Below are 5,227 nucleotides of genomic sequence, written 5' to 3' on the forward strand. Positions count from 1 at the left end.
TAGAAATCAAGAGGATAATAATGCTCAATGGATATTTAAAAACTGAACACACCCATGTGACCAGACTGCAGACCAAGAAATCTACTCTCATCAGCTCCCAGCAGGGCCCTCATCCTCCTTCAGGCAGGGCTGACCAGCATGTTTATCATGGTTCAACCCATGGATAGTTTTATATGAACACTACAAATGAATACATGCCATGTGATTTATTGTGGGTCTTGCTCCTTTAACTAAATGTTATGTTTGGTAAAATCATATGTGTTGTTGTACTCTTTCTTGTAAATCTTTTCAGTTTGTGACTATGACATAAAATGAAATAATGCCAGTTAATTGAAATTTGTATTCGTTGCTAAAATGAATTTTGACTCATGCATTGCTCATAAAAATAAGAGTTGTCTCCAAAGACTATAATTTGGTAACCTTCCTTTCCTAGATATTTTTTGTGAACAGTTCTCAAAGGAAATCCCAGCATCTTTCCCCTGAGCTCAGGTAACTACAGGGCAATGAGTAGATGGGAAGTGATGGATCCTCTTCCCTGGTCCCTGCCTGCCCTGTTTTAGCAGATAAGTGTCCTGCCTCAGGAGTGTTGGCATATGAGATTGAGTCTGTATGCTTGTGAGTATAGTAGATGGAGAGCTCCATATTTTCAGTGAGATATGCAGAATTTGTTTCCATCCTATTTCCATGGGAGCATTTCAGTATCTCTTTGCCTATAGAGAGAGAATGATTAGAGCTAACATGATGGAAACAGTGGTTTCTGTCCAGATCTCATGTTGATTGTTCTGTACCTCAGGACTCCTGGCTCTTCATGTGGAAAGACAGGATGGGGTTGATGAGTAAAGTACACTTGATATATAACAACTGACAATTCAGACTGCAAAGGAGATTCCAGGCAGACTCCATGATTTCATTGTCAAGAAAACCCTCCACATCATCAGGGTCATAAGACAACATCAATCTTCTCACTTCTGTGTCCTTGTGTTCCCATTCTTTTCACAGATTTTTTTTTTTTTTTTTGTTATTTGGAAGGCTATTTGGAATATTTTCACTGCACAAACCCTTGGTAGGACAGAAAAGTAACTGAAGAAGGCCCCAGTCAAAGCAGCCTGTGCTACCCACACTATCCCCTAGAGGTCACTGTCATGTACACAATCCTGTACAGGTCATCTCCTGAGTGATTTCATTAGGAACCCTCCCTGAGAAACATCTTGCAATGTGCTGCTCCCAACTCCCTTCAGATATGACATGAATATTCTTCTTCAGGGGAAAACTGAAAAGATTCAGTACAGTGCACGTCTCCTGGTCATTCAAGATTTATTGTCTCTTTAACTCATTTTAATTTGAAAAATCTGACAGGTTTCTCCATGATTACTGTCTTCCTTTGTCACCTGGCACCCTTCTCTCTATCTGTATTTGCCTCAGTAATCTGTAACTCTTTCCAAATACCTCTCCTCATAAGGATTCTATTAATATATAATTAGGGCAGTAGATAGGCATGGCCTAATCCAGTTTTCCCTCATCTTAAGTTACAATATCTTCAAAGATCCTATTTACAAATGTCTTCACAGTCATAGGACTGGAGGTTAGGACATGAACATATCTTCAGGGGTCATGACTTAATACATAAACATGTGGCCTCTGGACACTAAAAGCCTGGTCCCTCCCATGTATGAATTACTTTCACACCATTACAACATCCTAAGTACCTTATGCCATTTCAGTAACAAGTCTATGTAAAAATCACATATACATCATGTATGGGTATTTTCCATCAAGGGAAAGATCACTCTCTGTGTTTGGAACTGGGAAGCCTAGAAAAGAAGACACATGCTTCCAAAATACAGGTGTGGCAAAAGCATGGAAAAGACATCTCCCATGCGGAGTGAAGTAATTTGAAGGCAAAAAAAAGAGTTCATAGCTCCTAAGCATGTACAAACCAAAAAAACAAACAAACAAACAAAAAAAAACATTCTGCTAGATTGCAAGGGTTGAGAGTAATGTGTGGCTGGATGATTTGTCCTCCCATCTAGCTGGAGCAGCAGCCCCACACTATCCACACACTTGCATGGTGACCACTTTCTCCATGAACTCTTTAATTTTCATTTTTTGTACTGAAATCATTATATTGTAACATGCTTCTCCAAATCAAATGTTAAAATTAATATTTAATTTTCAACATATTTTTAAATTCTACATGCATACTTTTGAATATCTGAACTGCATGTTAAACAGCTGAATACATTGTACTCACTTCAGATCTTTAAACATCAACAATCTATTAGTATACCTACAACTACAGGACAAATTTGGATAGAGGTCTTTAAGCTCACTTTAAGAGCACCAATAATTAACAATCATTTTTTGCATTTTATTCACAAAAACTGATACAACTTGTTTACGTTAAAACAAATATTTTCTTTACAAATGTATGTGTATTAAAGTAGTTTAACTGAGTGGGCTTTTTTCCAATCTGTTCGGTAAATAATCTATTTTCACAATATCTAAATCTACTTTCCAGTAATATTTTCCATCATTACCACCAGATAATTTTCCAAATTGTTAGAACAGTGTTTTTAAAAAGAAATCATCAAATTCCAGTCCATACAAAATACAGATATCTTACATCTAATACACACATCTTTACAGTTCATTCAATTGGCAGTGTCTAAAAAATCAGTTACTAAATCTCAAGAACATTTAGATATCCATCTAAACACAGTGTCCTCTAAGTTTTGTGTAAGAAATGTAATCCGTAAACATCTTTACCTTTAGAGTTCATGCTTTGTCATTTGCCGTGGTCATTGTGGAAACACTGGGTAAGACTTGACCATTTGTGAAGTGGTCCATCTTTACAAACATATTACATACCAGGGGCAAAGGACAAGTCTTAGAATTGCCATGTGTTACAAATTCACAAAATCAACTTCTGTATTTAAAACCATAAAGCAAAGTCTACTAGAGTCCAAAACTGTTGTCACTGAGTATTTCTAAATATGAGCCAACAGTACTACTATACTAAAAGTGTCCAAATATAAGGACTCTGAAATCAAGATTTCCATTCTTTAAAAAAAAAGACATAATAAATGCACATCACATGGTCAGTGCATGTATAAAAGACATCAGTTATGTGTCTGAAGTAAAATGATCTAGGTTTTGCTTCTGTCAACATCCTCTGTTGTTCTTAGGGCATTTTCTGGTTATGCACATGACAATGGCCACTATGATGGCAATCTGTACAGCTCCAATAATTGCTGTGATAAGAAAATGAGTGAGCATTTGCCTACTCAGTACTACGTAGAGAATACTAAAGTCTGTCTTTTCACAGTGCTGTCCAGTGTAGCCTGATTCACATCTACAAGAAGCCTTCACAGTGGAATAGGTGAATTCACATTTTCCATGGATGCAGTAACCATTGAGGTTTTCAGGGCAAGGCATATGGTTTCCCACATAAACATCTTCTCTTTGATCACCAGCATCTTTCACATCTGGTCGATACTGTAGTCCAACATCTTTCTTCCCCAACAAACTAGTGTCATCGGTGTCTGTACAATGGCCAACATGCCATATATCAATTTGTTCTTGCTTTACACAAGATATTTCCCACACAAAACTGGGGTTGTTATAGGAGCTCCCACACACACAAGCTTAAAACTGTATCCACTGAAATCTATATTACATACACACCCAACATTTTCTGCATCTTCATCACACTCGGCTTTGTATTTGCAAGGTCCACACTTGGAGTGTTTTCTGTGAACTTCTGTCACTGACCCATCTTCTTCTCCTTCTCCATATCCAGAGCCATTATCAAAGTAGCACAGTCCTCTCCTTACTAATATCTCTGCTACTTACAACCAGCCCTTCTGAGAAAACATGCGTTTTGATAAGTGTCCCCATTTGATCCACAGATGGGAATGTAATTTGTATGGCACTGAAATTGGCATGCTATTCAAACCACCTTCATCTTCTTTACAAACTCCTCTGTATTTACCTGATGATTCATCAAACTCTTACATCAGACTCCCTGACACTAAATTCTGAGCAGTTGATGCTCTTGCCTTTACCGCCGGGACAGTCGCCTCCGCCGCCTCCCAGGGGCTGGTTGGACGCGCGGGTCCCGGGCAGAGAGAAGGGGAAGAGCAGAAGCACTGACGTGTAGCAGCAGACGGCGAGCGGGGGCTCCACTTGCAGCCGGAGCTGCGCCTCAGCGGCCAAGGCGGCCATGGCTAGCGCCCCTGGACGGCAGGAAGCGCGGGGAGGGAGCGCAGGCCCGGGACATCCAGCCGCGCGCGGGGAGCCCCACGTCGCCAACGCTGATGATGCCGCAGGGCCGGGGAGCGGCCGCTCAGCATCCCCCCCGGCCGCCCGCAGCGCCCACCAGGCCCCGGCCCGCCGCGCTCAGGACCGAGTCAGGGGTTCGCGCGCCTGTGAGGGGCGCGGGCGCGAGAGGGGCGCACCCGTGTGGGGGACACAGAGGCTGGGAGCGAGCGCGAGCACGTGCACGATGGGCGGGGGTCGCGAGGCAGGCGGGCGGTCCGGGCAGGCCTAGACCCTCGCTCCCCTCCTCGCCTTCCCTTTGTGTCTGTGGCCATCGCCACCGCGTCACAAAGACCCCGGACCGCCTGGTGAGGGGCGCGTGAGGAGCTTCTCCCTGAACTCTTTGGTGGCAACCAAGACGTCACTGAGACTTAAGGAGCTGTTCCTACTCTCTACAAACACCAGGCTTCGGAGCACATGGGCGACAGTCACCAGGGTTAACGTCCCACTCTGAACACCAGGATGGGCCTGCCCTTTCCAAAAGCTGGGACAGCAGCACTTCTCTTTTAGTCCCTGTTGGTCTCTTCAGCACAGATTTTTTTTGTAGTTTAATTTTCACAGACAATTATGTGACTTTAAATATAGGTGATTGACCCCAGTCATGAGGGTGGGCATCACCCAGTCAGTGCGGCCATAGAGCAAGACTCACTTTCTGCTACTCTCTGAGGTGGAATCTTGCCAGTCTCCTCTATTTGGATTTTACACTCAAGACTTTAACATAAACTCTTACCAGAATTTCTAACCTTCTGACTCCCCTATGGAATTCCAACAATAATAATTATGACAATTCTATGAGTCAATTCCTTAAAATAAATCATATATTACATATATACATACACACACTCACACATATAAGGCATACATACATAAATAGAGATATCCTGTTGGTTTTGTCACTTTGGAGAAAACT

The 5,227-nt window shown here is 42.1% G+C and overlaps 1 pseudogene; it reads right to left on the reverse strand.

Moving 5' to 3' along the window:
* Window positions 1-3,123: 3,123 nt before the first annotated feature.
* LOC119516180 lies at window positions 3,124-4,224 on the reverse strand (annotated as a pseudogene).
* Between the last annotated feature and the right edge of the window lie 1,003 nt (window positions 4,225-5,227).

The sequence above is a fragment of the Choloepus didactylus genome, chromosome 19, assembly GCF_015220235.1.
Source record: "Choloepus didactylus isolate mChoDid1 chromosome 19, mChoDid1.pri, whole genome shotgun sequence".
NCBI lineage: Eukaryota > Metazoa > Chordata > Mammalia > Pilosa > Megalonychidae > Choloepus > Choloepus didactylus.